The 17,149-nt window shown below is 39.5% G+C and overlaps 1 long non-coding RNA gene across 1 annotated transcript; it reads left to right on the plus strand.

Annotated features, from left to right (window-relative positions):
• The first annotated feature begins 662 nt into the window (after window positions 1-662).
• On the plus strand, window positions 663-16,703 carry LOC105470003 (uncharacterized). Its single transcript, XR_980191.3, has 4 exons — window positions 663-885; window positions 7,176-7,239; window positions 9,808-9,865; window positions 11,787-16,703. It is a non-coding gene; the product is annotated as an uncharacterized lncRNA (long non-coding RNA).
• Window positions 16,704-17,149: the final 446 nt, after the last annotated feature.

A 17,149-nucleotide genomic window follows, 5' to 3' on the forward strand; every position in this document is an offset into this window, starting at 1 on the left:
CGGTCTGCCTTATTCATTCCTGTATTCTCAGCACCATCCATCAGTGCCTGGCATATAATAGGTATTGAATAAATATGTGTTTGGTGAATAAATGAATGAATGAAACAGGTTATTCTCTCTAATTGCAAATAAATTAGAAGCAGCTGTTAAATATAATCCATTCACTCAATCAATCACTATTTACTAAGGGCCTATCACATGCCAGGCACTAGGTTAAAAAACTGATGATGAAAAAGCCACAGAAATATGGATACGTGTTTATAACACAATTTAATGAAAAAGAAAACCACAATACATGTATGTACACCATGATTTAAACTCTTTAAAATATGTAGGAGGCAGCCTGGTATTGCACAGTGGTTTTAAGAGTTTCTATTTTTAGTTAAAGTCTCTTTCTTCAAATGAAATCTTAGAAGGCCAATATATAAAACATAAAAAGCAGAGATTTTCTGCTTGATGTAGGGGTGGAGGCCAGAGCCTGCCTACTCTTCTCTTCCTAGTCTGTTCTCTGTGCTATTGTCTGTCCTTTGTGCTACTGCCACCTTCCCAAGCCAGAAGGAAGCCACTGTGGCACCTCACAGGGGATTATTTGAAAGTCCCCAAAATAGACTTCTGGTTAAACATTGCAGTTTAAAAACCTGTGTTTTTCTTTGATCTCTTTCAAAATGCTACTAAAATGACAGCAAAGAAGCCAAAAAGGCCCAAGTCCACAAGACAGAAAGAATAGGTGAAAAGTCCATGTCATCTCATTTTTGGAGATGGACATGGACAGGGGCTGGAACTGCAGTATCAGCAGATGGGGAGCTTCAGAAGGAAGTTAGTTCATGGTAAAGCACAGCAGAAAGTCCCCAGAATTGGAGGCACCAGATTCTTCTGAAAGAAAAGGTAAGAGGTGGAGCCAAATATGGGAGGTTTATGGAAAGTCTTTAGAGAAAGTACTCAGACCTCTGGATTCCTTCCTCAACTCTTAGCAGCCTCTCTCCTGTCCTGGCAGAAACCAGGTTTACTCTCTTGGGAAACCGAACCACAAGAGGATCTGGGGACACAGACCAGCCAAGGATGGTAGAGATGCCTCACTGAAATAGGAGAAATAAGTGATTGGCTTAGGGTTGGGAATGCGACCTCAACTGGATCAGTTGAGGCCATCCTTGGCATTTTTAAATTCTGAAGCTGGAAGTGTGGGGAGGATAGTGTGTGTATCCTGCAGTTGTTGAGGTCCTTGTTCTAGTCCTTGAGATTCCTGGCTGCGACTGTTTCCTGTAACTCTTTAATTCTATGAAATGCCCAATATTCTTCTATTTTTCTCTGCTTGGGCTGCATTAACAAAGTATCACAGATTGGGTGGCTGAAAATGGGAATTTAATTTCTTGTGACTTTGGAGACCAGAAATCTGAGATCCAGGTGTCATGGGGGTTGGTTGCACTCTGGGAACTCTCTTCTTGCTTGCACATAGCCCTCCTCTCTGCAGCTTCACATGGCCTTCCCTCTGCTTGTGTTTGTCCTAATCTCACTCTCTTATAGGGACACCAGTTAGATTAGATTGGGATCCATCAGAATGGCCTCAATTTATCTTAATTAGCTCTTTAAAGGTCCTATGTCAAATATGGTTATATTTGGAGGTACTGGGAGTTAGGACTTCAACACATGAATTTTGGGGGGACAAAATTCATTCTATAATGCCTTCTACTATTGCCAGCAAATATTGAGATAATTTAAGCAATTTCATATTTAGTTTCTGTTGCTTGCACTCACAGAGAGCTCTGACTTATACTATTCACTTGCCTCTTAGATATTGCCTTTTGTCCATTATAGTCATCATTAACTGTTATTTAAATCTGCCTTACCATTAACCTTTTCCTATGTTTCTGTTCCTTAAGATGAGAGGTAGATCATAGTTTGCATGACCCATGGAGTCAGATGACCAAAGTAGTAAAGTTCTGTTTGCTGGCTGCCTGATCTTTGGTGAAGTTCTCTGTGCCTCAATTTCCTTATCTGCAAACTGGGGATGGTGATAACAGATATTCACAGAGCTGTGAAGATTAAATGTCTTAATAAATGTAAAGCACTTAGACCAGACTGGCTTATGGTGAGTGTTATGTAGGTTCATGCTATCATTTATTCATTCAGTAGTCTCTATGGGGAAGAGCCACGTGCCATGGACGTGGTAGATACTTAGTAAATATTTATTCATTTTCTCTTGTTAATGTATGTGTTATAATAGGTGATTCTCAAAGTTACCTGCAAATTCTTATTACTCTGTATATTGTTATCTGACAATGTGATGATATCTGAAGCACGTATCTTAAATACTTTAAACAATTTGATACAACAAACAAAAACAGAGTCATTTTCTTCTGTATTGGAAGCTGTACTGTGTTGGATGAGAGACTGGGGTGGAAGTAGGGATTGCAGGCTTCTGGTCCTGGCTATACCCTCACACTGTAGACTCTGGACAAGTCTATACTCTCTGCCTCGTTTATTTACACATCAAGGCTGGACTATGTAAGTTTTAGGTTCTTTAATGTTTTATATCACTTATCTTTGAAAGGTCATCTTAGGTGAGCTGCGCAGAGTCTTTAAAAGCTACATTTCCCCCTCCTTTCTTACTTTAAATATAATGGTAATTAAAATGTGTTGGAATTATAATATATATTAGATGCATCCCTGGGTATCAGTTACAAGAATGAGAAAGAAATTATTAACAGTTGGCAAAGATTAGTATCAGTTGTAGTATCTTGTGATATGTTGAGAATTTTATTTACTCATGAGTAACCTCTCCTCCCCCATACAAAAAACTAGTGTGCTTATAAAAGAATTAAAAAATGGAATTTTATTTGATTGGATTTTAACTTCTTAGCCATTCTTAATATTTTTGGAATAGCATTTTGGGTCCTGACCTTCTAAGTCAATTTGTTAGTCTGCAACTGTAGTGTCTCTGGCACGGCTGGGAAGTGGTGGGGGATGTGGGGTGGGTGGGTGCAAGAAAAGTAAAACATACGATGTTCACTCTTGACAAAACGATTTTGTGCTGTGAACACCCACACTTGCACACAATACTCAGACATATTAACACATGCGCATGCACTCTCCAATACGTGCAAAGTAACATCACATTCCTTCTTTCACTCAACAAAAATGTGCTGATTGCTCACTCTGTTCCTGGGGATCTGTGTGAACCAAGACAAAGTTGACACTGTAGTTAGATATATCTCTCTGAATAAAAGAATAAGTTTAAGGAAGCGTGAGGGTTAATTCTCTGTTTATAAGCCTCAAGGGTGAATTCACACCGAGCAGCAGGGAGCAGTGTTCTCAGGCAGGGCAGCTCTCCAGAGGATCTGCAAGGAAGCAGAGTATGCCTTGTGTGACTGGTGTTATCCAGCAGATCATTTTTTTAACACCCCACTACTCCTTACAGCATTATTTTTGGTAATAATAATGAAATGAATAAAAAGAAAAATGGACTGAAAAGAAACATGGTGAGATTTTTATTTTATTGAACTTTGTATATGTAATCATTCCAATAAAAATGAAAAATAAAATAATAAAATACATTTATAGTATCAAAAAAGGGGAAAGTAGTGGACTAATATTTTTAATTACATTAATGTTTTTCAAACAAAAGAGAAAATACACACACCTACATACTAGACTGCCATAAAAATGAATAACATTATTGTGCAATAGTAATTACATAAGAAAAAGAACAATAAAAAAGACATCAACTTCAATTTTTAAAGATATTATTCAAAGTGTGAAATACTGCACATGTGAAATAAACTTGCAGTTACCAAAAGAAGTGGTTTACACTGCTTTATTATTTTAAATTTTAATTGTATATAAAAACTCCAAGTGAGTTTTCATGAGAGTGCTAAATCGGATGAGAGAGAATTGAGGTAGCCCAAGTCCCATCACAATCGCTGAACTGCCAATGTTTATTCCAAATCTAGTGTTTAAATGCAGAAGCAGATAGTCCCACATTGGTTGGAGCATGAAGTGTACCCAAAGCAAGCACAAATGTGAATGATTCTGAACCATCAGGAACTTAACTCTCAAACAAGAGCGTGTAGATAAGTCCATTTATGTCGTCTTCTCTGAGTTAACTCCCACGTAGGAGTTATTACTAAAGGAGAAAATGTGTTTCTTAAGAGATAAGCAGTAACATTGCTGATTTTATTTATTATGAAATTGAATGATAACCACAGAAATTTTTTAGACTGCAGATCAACCAAAGGTTTAGTGGGGAGGAGGACAGCATTTGACTATTGTGTAGAATCGCCAATGTGTGAATATAGTAAAAGCAAATCAGCTTTTAGTCTATTTAATTATTGTTTTAAAATTCTCTATAGAAAATGTGTCTCCTTATTGCCTGAGACTACTCCTATTACCACTGTTGGTCTACCAATGCCATCGGCAATTGGAAACAATGATACAGGGACTGGACTGTAAATTAAAGCCACATGTATTTAGCAGTAGTGGAACCAGCTCTACATGGGAACCTCATGAAGCCCCAGTTGACACTCCGGATCTTGCAGCAGGGTGAAGAGTCTGTTCAAAGTTGCTTTGCATAGGTTCTGAAATGGCTGCATAAGCTGATTAATAGATAACCAGACATTTTATAAAATAAGAGTTAGGGTGCACATGTTTATGTGTGGGAGTGTGCATGTGTATACATGGGGTAAAGTCAAGAAAGGTGGTGAAAAGCACTAAGAATAAGCATAAGATGAATTTGTGCCCTCTCCTGGAAACAATGGGAAATTTTGGGTTTAAAAGTAACATGGATTTAAATAGCCTCTCCAAGTTTAAAATACCTCAAAGCATTTAATTCTTACTGTTAGTTTCCCTGTGAGTTTGCTGAGATGTCTATTGCCAGTTCAACAAGGAGGCAATTGTGATAGGGATACTCAATGGTACCTTCCCCCAGGATGAATTTATGGATCAATAGATGAGTTTTGGACGTATTTATAAGAAAAGAACCAAACTTAGTGCAAGCAACCATTTAAAGCTATTATTTTAAAGTGTTCACTTACAGAGACTGTACGTACAGATATTCACTGAAGAAAAATCTCCTGCATGTGCACCAGGAGACATGTTATGAAAATGTTCTGACAGTTTGAGGTTATTGATCCTCAGCTATGGTTTTCTGCTCAATGCTACTAATGACCCTCCAAAAAGATCACCTTCTTTTGAGTGCAGAGAAGTGGTTTTGGTCATTATTGTGGAGAAGCTCTTGGAACTCTCTCACTGCAGAAACCATGTTGTTGCAGTGTTCCTCCTGCTTAGCTAGCTGGGCCTACTGCCCGCTGCTCCAGGTGTCCCAGGTGTTCCATGGCACAGCTCAGGATCACACTGCCTCACGCCTCACACCACCGGCCTCCTCCCTCCTACCCTGGGCCCTCCTTGTCACCAGGTGCAAGACACAACAGGACCACTGGGGGCGCACTGCCTTGATAGGGCCTGGAGACCCCAGGCTGCAGGCAGAAAGGAAGTGTCCCTGGCTTGTGCCTGCTTGCTGACTTGTGTTCTGAGACTCATATAAGGGGCGAGGTAACAATGCTAGAAGCTGATGCCCAGTGAAACAAAACAAATTTTTTTTGTTTTGCTTTTTTTTTTTTTGCAACAGAATCTCACTCTGTCACCCAGTCTGGAGTGCGGAGGCAGGATCTCCGCTCACTGCAACCTCTGTCTCCCAGGTTCAGATTCTTGTGCCTCGGCATCCCAAGCAGCTGGGGTTACAGGCGCCACCATCACGCCCAGCTAATTTTTGTGTTTTTAGTAGAGATGGGGTTTTGCCATGTTGGCCAGGCTGGTCTCGAACTCCTGGCCTCAAGTGATCCGCCCACCTTGGCCTCCCAAAGTGCTGGGATTACAGGCGTCAGCCACCGTGCTGAGCCCCAGTGAAGCAAATTTGAAGTACTAAGAGGCAGATGATAGGCAATAACCCATAGACAAATTCTTCCTCTTCTTCTCTTCCAAAGGATTCTTCTGAGAAATGTTTCCATGTGGGCCTCTCTGGAAACTTCCAGGTGACAGAACAACCAATAGTGCTTTCTAGTGAAGCAAGGCCAGCCCAATAATCTTCTCTTTGCTTTCCTGCCTTCCTGTATTATTGGCCTGCCCCCGTTCACTCCTGCTCCCTTGGGTTTGCACCCCTCTAGTGAAGCTTTAGAATGTAAATTTTGCCTCAGCCTATAATTTCTAGGAAACCTAGACTCAGACAAAGAGTGTTTACTGCAGTAAAATTGTCACAATGCTCATTGTTTTATGATCACAAAATAAGTAATTAAACTATCAGTACAAAGAAAAAGAAGAAAAAATAGACAAAAAAGTATTTTCAAAACCAGAAACTAGAATTAAAGCAAACACAGGCTCAGTGCAAAGAATAGATTTCACTTCTATTCTTTCTCTGCTGCTTATTTTCAAGCTGTCTTGTACACATTATATTTTAAATGTACAATATTATGAAAAAATTGAGCTCCTTAAGAAATGCTTAAATATATGGATGCCAATGATTAGTCTACAAAAGAAAAAGTAATATTCAGAAGAGTAGTAGTTGCTTCAGATGTAACTTTAATATATTTCATTATATAAAATTGGCTTGAGTTTCAGAAGGTCGGCTAAGAGTTCTGGAGTCAGGTTGACCTGGGATGAAAAGCCCAGCTGTAGCCATCACGTAGAAGTTACCAAGTCTCTTTAAGCTTCAGTTTTTCTCCTCTTTTAGATAAAGATGGGATAGTACATAAGTCATAGGGTTATTATAGGTTTTAAGCGAGATAATTTAGTATGTGGCCCACAGTGCTCAATAAACATTATTATTATGACCCATAATAGTTCCAGTGAGGAAAACTAATTCTTTGTGAGCAATAATTGGTGTTGAGCAAAGCTATATTAATGCTAGTTATCTTGGGAAAGATGAATTCTAGTTGGAACTTTTGCAATAGAAAGCAGGATGTGATTTTTTTCACCATTTTAAGAATGTGGGGTGTGTGTGTGTGTGTGTGTGTGTGAGAGAGAGAACTCATTCAATCCATTTTATGGAGCACCTACCTTGGGCCCAACAATTTTTCTAGGCACAAGGTTAGATGGAAGTCAAGGTAGAGTAGGTCCCTGTCCTCAAGGATTTTCTGTTCATGAAAAACAGCTTATTATTGTTCTTCGTTTGTTTTCTTTTGCAAAAGGAGCAGTTCAGCACTTGACAGGGAGACAAGAGGTCGACACCCCAGGACAGAGTGAAAACCTAAGGTTTGTATTTTTGATACACAAAGTGCTCTTTTGAAGAAAACCAAAAAATGTCAAGTTTCTGGCAAGATATGGAAAGAGGACAGAAGGAGACCAGAGCCCAAGCACCAGAGGGCAAAGATGTGGAAAGTGGTCCTAGTTAGGAGCTGTTGCCCCGGAAATGTTGAGGGCACAAACTGTAAGCAGGATCGCAGTGGAGACAGCTAGTGTCAAAAGCCCTGCTGAGTCAGTCCTTTACACGGGCTGTCCAGCCTTCAGCATGGGGGTCTCAGCATGGCAGGCTGCACCTGCTAAAATTTCTGTCTTCGCAGTGGTGAGAATCGGCTCCTTCTGCACTTGTAAGTGCAAATTTGGTTCTGCCACTGTCTGATTGCCTGGTGCTCACGCCTCACTTCCCTGTCAAGCCGGGTCTTCATAAAACCAGAGAGGACTTCACTTCTCCCTAGCAATTACCAATTCTGTGAAACTGATTACTCCAAACTGTATGTATAGACTTATCAACGAAGAAAGACTTTGCCAGATCATCTTTTAAAATTAAACCTCAACTTTGATGTACTCGCTGTGCTCCAAACGCACCTGTCTTTTTCCTTGTTCAACGATGTCATGTTTCTGTTACAGGGTCTTAGCATATGCTATTCCTTCTGCCTGGAGTGCGCAGCCCCAGACCATCACATGACTGGCCACATTGCTCAGATTTTAGCCTAGATGTCACCTCTTTATAGAAGCCTTCTCTGACCACCCTATTTAATGTTGATCACTCCACCTGCAGCTGAGATGCCAACTAATAAATTCCCTCCTACTCCTCCATTCTTTCTTTAATTTTTATGCCTCATGTGAAAAGTATCAAGTCAATCACATACTTCAGTTCATGGTATGCTATTATTACATTTCTATCATGGATATTTTCCCCATTAATCCCTGGTTTCCATTTCCATTACCTCTCCTTTCATATATTCATTCACTGTAAGGCATTACATGTATATCCTTGTCTAAAAATGTAATATTGTCAAATGTAAGTTATTATTTGGCATATTATATGTTTCACAAATAGTATTGTGCAATTGACCTTGTTGTAGGTATTATGTTTTGTATTCACCAGTGTGTTCTAAAGACCCATCTGTATCTGTTATATATGTATGCACACTTGGTTCATTGCTTCTAACTGATCCTTGGTATCCTGCAGTGTGCATTCATCCCTGCTCTCGATACAGTCAGCTCCCAAATTCCGTAAACAACTCCTCTGTAAGTAACCTCCTTCTGACAGGGGGTAGAATTGCTCAGAGGCCAGATGCTGCCATTGTTATCTGTTCCTCACCCTGGCCAGGCTGTGGCACTGCCCTGATATTATCCTATCACCTCCGCGTAGCAGATATTTTGTCTCAAGGTGGTGCCAGGCCAGGCGATTATCTGCCAAGAACAGCGGTTGGAGAGAGGAAACAGCCTGCAACTCTGCCTGCACCATGTCCTAACAGTGACTTTCTCTGCTCAGCCTATGGGTTACCCACAGCAGGTCACAGCCACCCTTTCTCTCTGCCCAGGGGTTTCTTATGGTTTTTACCTAGATTTACATCGACTTGCAGATCGGTACACCCCTCTCTTGCTTCTGGGGCAACATCAGGGTTGGAATGTGTGGAGGTCCTTATAGTCTTCATAATGCTAATCACTACCTGGAATTATCATCTTTCTTTATTGGTTTACTTGCTTATTGTCTGTCTCCCTCACTGTAAGACTGTAAATGCCACATGAGCAAGGACCTTATCTGAACACCTTTCTGGGTTTGGGGATATCTCACCACATGCATACCACTGAGGGGCAGAGATGCCTTCCAATGTAGAAACAGCCAGGACCATATAGTCACAGCCCCAGGCAGCTTCACAGCTAAAGCGCAGGCATTTCTTCTCTATGTGACCATCAGACCAACCTGTGAATCCCAAGCTGGAGAAATGAAGTCACCAAGACAGTGGAGAATTCACTGGTGGGCGCAGCTGTAGTGGCAGCAGTAGCGCTTATGGCAACAGTTTCAGGAGTAGCAGTTGGTATCCTGCCTCCAAAGGCAGAATGTAAGACCACCAGCAGCACTGCCTTTACCGGACTGGTACTAGGACCTAATTTTGGAAGTGGTTCTTCCTATCTAGCCTTTGGGCTACCTAATAGCCTTTCAACAAATTTGTCATTTCCTAAATCAGTCAGAATCAACTTTTAGTGTGTAAACTGAGAACCCCCAGAAGAACTACTAGCCACAATGTCCCCTTTTATTGTCTAAGTCCATTTGAGCTGAACTTTCTGTCACTTGAAGACAGAAGCTCCCTAACTCAGGGTCTTCAACTCCCAGGCCACACAGCAGGAGGTGAACAGTGGGCTGGCAAGCAGGGGAGGCTTCATCTGTATTTATAGTCACTTCCCATCACTTGCATCACCGCCTGAGCTCTGCTTCCTTCAGATCAGCAGTGGCATTACATTCTCATAGGAGTGGGAACCCTATTGTGAACTGTGCATGTGAAGGATCTAGGTTGTGTGCTCCTCATGAGAATCAATGCCTGATGATCTGTCACTGTCTCCCATCACCCACAGATGGGACCGTCTCGTTGCAGGAGAACAAGCTCAGGGCTCCCACTGATTCTACATTATGGTGAGTTGTATAATTATTTCATTGTATATTACAATGTAATAATAATAGGAATAAAGTGCATAATAAATATGATGTGTTTGAATCATCCCAAAACCATCCCCCACCCTTATCCTGTCCATGGAAAAATTGTCTTCCATGAAACCAGTCCCTGGTGCCAAAAAGGTTGGGACAACTGCCCTAACTGATGTAAGAGTATGGGCAGTAAGCGTTTTCAGTGCACTGAGTGATTAAAGATTGTTGCGGCAAGGTGGGTGCACAGTTCAACTGAGCTCAGTGCATCCACTGGCAAGGAGATGGTAGCAGGAAATAGGCACGTGGTGGCTTCAGTAACAGAGAGGACTGCAGGGCAGACCTGAGCTTAGTAGCCTGGCTTCTCCGGGAGCTGAGGGTGAGCATCATGCCGGCTCCATCTCCCTCTTTGTTGTGGAAAAGGCAGGTAGGAAGAATGACAGATTGCCTTACCCTTTCTAACTGTTGTGTGCTCTCCATACCCCACCCAATCCTACTTCAATATTGTCACCTAAGGGTTCACAAACCCACACTTGTACGAGTCCAGCTGTCTGTGGTCTAGACTGTCAAGGAACATATCTGATTCTGAGATGCTCAGGAAAGTATGCTCCCAATTAGCCCTTATCCAGACTAGTTTACTTGCTGAGTATCCCCAGGGCACAGGGACAATCATTTGGGGTTGCGGCTTTGTTCATAAGGTCATCAAGACAGGAGGATATGAGGCAGAATCACCACACAAGGTAAGAGTACATTTAGAAATTCTCTTGAATAAATAATACTGGCTTTATCACTATGCTTATTTCTGTGTTTCTACTTGCTCTCATATTTTGGCTTGGTTATTTGTTACTATCTTGTTAGCTTTTTGATGCCTCTAGTTTTGTTTTTATTTTTGATATTGTTGTTTTCTTTTTTTTTTGAGACAGAGTCTCACTCTGTCACCCAGGCTGGAGTGCAGTGTCACAATCTCAGCTCACTGCAGCCTCCGCCTCCAGGGTTCAAATGATTCTCCTGACTCACCCTCCCGAGTAGCTGGGATTACAGGTGCCCACAACCATGCCAGACTAATTTTTGTATTTTTAGTAGAGACAGGGTTTCATCATATTGGCCAGGCTGGTCTCGAACTCCTGACCTCAGGTGATCCGCCTGCTTCAGCCTCCCAAAGTGTTGGGATTACAGGCATGAGCCACTGCGCCCAGCCGTTGTTGTTTTTTCTGATTTAGCTGCATCTTTTGTTATTTTCAGTGGGAGAATGGTCCAAAATATCTTGGTTGCCATATTGTCAGAAATCAGAAATGGTAATCTTCTATTGTTTTTTAAATTTCATCATTCTTATTTAATTCTTCATTTAATTGGTTCTTTAAATCTCTTTGACATTTTAAGATAATTTCTCATTTCCTGCCTATATTTTCAAGGTTGTTCGATATTTCTCTAAAATTGTTAAACATAGTATTTTGCATTTTGTATATGATATGTCCAATATTGAAAACACCTATCCAGCCACTACAAGAAAAGTTTTGCCCAAGAATGAACCAACATAGAGAAAAACAGAGCTAAGACAAACCAAGGCTAACTGCTGATTTAATTTCCTAGATCCAGCTATTCTTGAAGCCTTCTCAGTTACACAAACCAATAATACTTAAATACTTTTTTTACTTAAACTATTTTCTGTTTCCATTACTTACAACCAAAATAGTTCTGATTAATACATAGAATAATGTGAATTTATATTTTTATTCTGATTTTTATTCTGACTTTATAAAAAAGAACTTTTACAGTTATACATTATGCTTGGATAAATACATGTATAAATATTTGTTTGGGATGGAGGATGTATACTGAAATGTTAACATCAGGTTTCTGTGGAGGATGAGTTGGAAGGGATGAAGGAGACATTAATCTCTTTTTCTGGCAGGGTGCAGTGGCTCACACCTGTAATCCCAGCATTTTGAAGGTGGAGGCGGGCGGATCACCTGAGGTCGGGAGTTCAAGACCAGCCTGACCAGAATGGAGAAACCCCGTCTCTACTAAAACATACAAAAATTAGCTGGATGCAGTGGCAGGCGCTCATAATCCCAGCTACTCGGGAGGCTGAGACATGAGAATCACTTGAACCTGGGAGGCAGAGGTCGCAGTGAGCTGAGATCGCACCCTTGCACTCCAGCCTGGGCAACAAGAGCGAAACTCCATCTCAAAAAATATATATATATATCTTTGTCACCTATGCAATGTTTGACCTGCAAGTGCTTGTATCTTTTGTAATTGTTTAAATCCTACAAAATTTTAAATGACTATTGCATATACTTTGTGTTTTTCCAAATATAAGATTTTATAAAGAAGAGAATGGTGTAAGTGACCCGGGGACAGTGGGGGGAGCTTAAATTTGAAACTAGAAAAAATTTTGAACAAAGTAATCATAATTGTTAGCTGATGAAAAACTAGAAAAGATTTTCTGAGTAAATTCTTGATTTCAGATATTAGTTATAATTTATATTGCTCTTAATATCTTACCTTTGAACATAAATGATTAATGCCCTTTAAAATGTCCTTTTTTCTAGCTAACCTGATGTACATATGACATTAATCCAATAGACTTAGGAATAAGATACAGGGGGCTTTCCTGAATGATTCAAGTATATCCCCATTCATATTAAGAAAACGAAGTATTGGCCGGGTGCGGTGGCTCATGCCTGTAATCCCAGCACTTTGGTAGGCCGAGGCCAGCGGATCACCTGAGGTCAAGATCACCAAGACCAGCCTGTCCAATATGGTGAAACCCCATCTCTACTAAAAATACAAAACTAGCCCAGCATGGTGCTGGGCGCCTGTAATTCCAGCTACTTGAGAGGCCTAGGCAGGAGAATCGCTTGAACCCCAGAGGCAGAGGTTGCAGTGAGCCGAGACTGTGCCGTTGCACTCCAGCCTGGGCAAAGAGAGCAAAACTCCATCTCCCCAAAAAAAAGAAAGAAAGAAAGAAAGCAAAGTATTAAGTTATTTCATGGACCTGGAAATTTGTCTTTATCAAATTCTAATTCTGAGTTAAAAAACAAATTATAAGTTCTTATCACAATCTGTTTTGCAATATGTTTTAAATAATTACTTATTACAACGTTGGACACTTTTTTCCCGGAGATATCTTTCGTTTCTTGATTATGAATGTAACCAAGTGTCTGAACTGCTTAAATGATCAAAAATCTTTATCTCATAATTTTATGAAAACATAATTTAGATACATAGGTGTACAATATTTACATTTGCATTATTTCGTAAGATGGGCTTTTCCCCTGCTGGAGGCTGGGGAATGAGATTAATGGGAACACTGGTGACGAGTGCAGGGGAAAACACACATTGCCAACTCTTGCCTTGGAGTGGCATTTCACAGTCTTAACCTCACAGTATACTCCAAACCCATAAAAGGTCATTTGCCTTCTCTCACAAGCCTTTAATTCACTTGAGAGATGGGCTTAGACAAAGATAAAGCCCCTGTGAATTGGTAGCCTGGCTTTGGGGAAAGACTTACACAGTAACTAAGGGTGTTGGATAAACAGATGCTAACCATTTACTTACAGATCTCATAACTATGATTATTGTATGATCATTTATTCATAGCACATAATAGCTGCCTTGAAGTTCCTTTTAACAGAAAAAGGATCAGTTTCAATATAATTACAACTTGGAAATTATTTCCTTGAATCTGGGTGTATCAGATTGTTAGATTTTGTTTTTGTAAATCCATGTTTATAGGTAGAAATGATCATGTCTTTGTGTAATTTATAGAAAAAAGGTATTCTAGCAGAATAGCATTTTTAATGTACTGTGTATTAAATATTATCCATTAAATCCTTCAAAATGAAAATTTTGACACTTGATAGTGAGTGAAAGAAGTAAATAACACACCCTGAAAAGGCACAGTAATATGTAAATAATTTTTATCTTTTAACATCCATTCCATAAGAGAGCATAATTGATTTTATTGATTTACAGTACAGTCAACGTTCTTGTAATGTAAAATTTAGCAGGTAGCTTAGATATTAAATTTTAAACTCAGAATCATCATCAATCTTTTATTTAGATCTGATAAGCTTCTGGAGTTGCTCCAACAGTGGAATCTTAATATGGTTCTCCCACACAGAATAATTCACCTTCGGAATATTATGTCCTCTTTTCCAAATATGTAAACAAATGTATTACTTATTTTAATGGAAATTACATACAACTACATTTTTTTCCACTTTGCATTGCAGTAAGGATTACGTTGCTTTGACTAACAGCTTATACTTTTTTCTCGGCTTTATTAACTCCAGCCAAGTCCTTAATTTTCATGAATAGAACTGAAAATGCTGTTCTTTTAATCTTCTGAGTTGAATTCTGGGTCATGCAAAGATTAAGTGAAGTGACTCCAAACCTAAAATCCTATAATTACGGAATGTCTGTTTAGATTGGTGCTTGGTCTTCTTTTTCCCTCTTCTAGATTGGGAAGAGAGCTTTCTGAACTGCAAATTAGGAAGACCTTGACTTGTTTGTCTGTGGTAGAGCAAACAGAGTTGAAGAGGCCATCTATTTAGCTACCATTTGTTTTGTTTAATCTGAGATTAGGCCTAGGTTTACAAAAGAAATCTACTAAATTTAGAGTAAACAGAATTCCTTAAGGCAGCATTGCTTGATGGTATTTTCTTCTTATAGCCTCTTCTGAGTGGTTTGTGATTAAGGGATAAAAAAGTGACTATTTTAAGCTCTGAAAACTGTGAGAACACAGTTTTGGAGGAAATAGAAGGTAAATTGATCAAATAATTTACTAGGGAACTTCAAAATGGTGGCATATGTTCTTTAAATGATTTTTTTTTTAACTTGTAATAATTCCTCTGAAGATCTACTGGCTGTTTTTAACCACTGACCATCACCTAAGGGAAGACCATGTGACCATGTGACTCGTTACTATAACGGCCTGCATTAAAAAAAAAAAAAAACAACTCAGGGAAGGAAGACTTACAACTATAACCTCATTTCTAATTGGACTGTGGTGAAAAAGAAACTAGTCATCGCTGAAACTAGGGGCCAGGAGAGCTGCTTGCCTGTCCTGAGCAATCTGTAGTTGGCAAAACTTTAACTTTACATATAAAGAGACCATTTTTTTACAGTGAGTTTGGGGTAAATTGTGTAAAGTCTCAAAGGGACCTAATACAGGACATTTACTAGATTCCAAATTTGACACTTTAAGGAAGACTGCGATAGGTAATGTGACCGTCCACCTTAGAGATAGTATTATTCATTAATGAAGGGTATTCATTTAGTTTTGTTTTTATAACTCCAATAAATTTAAGAAATGTCTTTGTGGTCCTTAAAAGTAGAAAACATATTTATGATGCCATGTTTTTCTACTTGCTGCTTTATCTGCTTGGAGAGCCTGCCTGGAGCAGCCAGGTAAGTTGAAAGGAGTAAGAACTCGGGGCCAGGCAGCCAGACAGACGTGCATTCACATTTCAGCATTCACGTTTATGAATTCATAGTTCAGCAGTTCAGTCAGAGGCTGGATGAGTGTGAGCATGAAGCTTATGCTCCCTGCTTCCCCAGATCTTAAGTGGAATCAATAATAATTACACTGAGGAGATGTGAAATAATGAAGTAACATATTCAGAGTGCCTAGTTCATAGTAGATGCTTCAAAATGATGCTTTCCTTCCTCTCCCTTACGTTTGCCTGGTAAATCACCCATCCTTCAGATGGACTCAACGACTCTCTATTACCATCCAGCTCTCAAGTCCCTTCTCTTGTGAAAATGGAAAAGTTGAACTACAGTTGAGATATTATTCCCAGATGTTCTTTGGAACACAGGGGATTTCTCCAAAAGACACAGAACAAATTGCCTCCAAACAGCCAAGATTCCAGCAGAAGCCGGAGTAGCAGACTACTTGGATCTTCGAAGTACCTGGCCCTGAGTCAGTTAAGGAAGATCGTTTCTTCTCTTTTGTACAATCCTATCATGAGAGCTGCGAAATGAACTAAGAGCTTCTGCTTTCATCATTGACCTCCCAATCCTAATAATATGTTCACTGGCCAACTTCCTAGTCAATTTGTCTTTTGGATATAATGTTCCTCTACTATTTGCCTGATTGAGAAATCTGCTACAGAACATGACCAGTTAGCATTCCCACCAACCCCAGTGCTACACTGACTGTCTTTCGATGGACTTTCCTCCTTGCTGCCTCTCTGAGGTCCCAGACCTTCAGAGTGACCCTCACGGCTCTGCCTAAGTTTCCGTCATACTTCTGTCAAGAGAGACAGCTAAATCAATATTTTTAATGTGCTTTGCTGCCAGAATTCGATGATCTGTCACAGTTCTTGCCTAATACACCCAATCATTATTGTTAAAATTTTTTTAGCTTTGTTTGTAGAATTGCTTTAACTGGTTCCATCTCTGGGAGCTACACTTTGAAATACAACTTTAGCAATATTTTACTATACTTTTTCACAACCCAGAGCAGTAATATTTTATGCTAAGTGGTTAATCTAATTCCATAAATCTTTTGCAACTATCCTCTATTCTTTTCCTTGTAATTTCTACCTGGGAAGGTTTTTACTGATTATCATCCTATCCTGAGTCATCCCACAAACCAATCTGTCTCACTTCATTGCTTCTAACCTACAGACTAAGCATAACTTTGGCTAAATGATCTTTGATAAGATGCTATGACTCTATAAAGTCTTTGATATTCATGTCTAAATTTAATCAATCACTTGTAGATTTTCATAGAATCAATCTTTCACTTCTACAATTGGGAGTATTTGTAAGTTGTTTATCTTAAACAGTTCCTTTATTATGCTTTTCACATTAAATAAATCAACCCCTTCAAATCAATTTTCTGTCATGTCTATGATGTTATTATTTCATGGCATGGGTCAAGGGTCTACAAACTTTTTCTGTTAAGACCTAGATAGTAAATATTTTAAGCTTTTCAGGCCATCCAGTCTCTGTTGCAACTACTCAGTTCTGCCATTGTAGCACTAAAGCAACTATAGACAATACATAAATGAGTGAGCATGGCTGTGAGCCAATATAACTTTATTTATGAATGCTGAAATTTGAATGTCAAGTAATCTTCATGTGTCATAAAGTATTACTCTTTTTTTTTTTACCATTTAAAAATGTAAAAATTATTCTTAGCGTGTGGGCTGTACAAAAGCCGGCAGAGGGCCAGATTTGCCTGGGAGTTACAGTTTTCTGACTACAGTATGGTTTATGGCCAGGAGCAGATTGAGGTTTTGTGGGGACTGAGCTCTT

Source organism: Macaca nemestrina, chromosome 2 (assembly GCF_043159975.1).
Source record: "Macaca nemestrina isolate mMacNem1 chromosome 2, mMacNem.hap1, whole genome shotgun sequence".
NCBI lineage: Eukaryota > Metazoa > Chordata > Mammalia > Primates > Cercopithecidae > Macaca > Macaca nemestrina.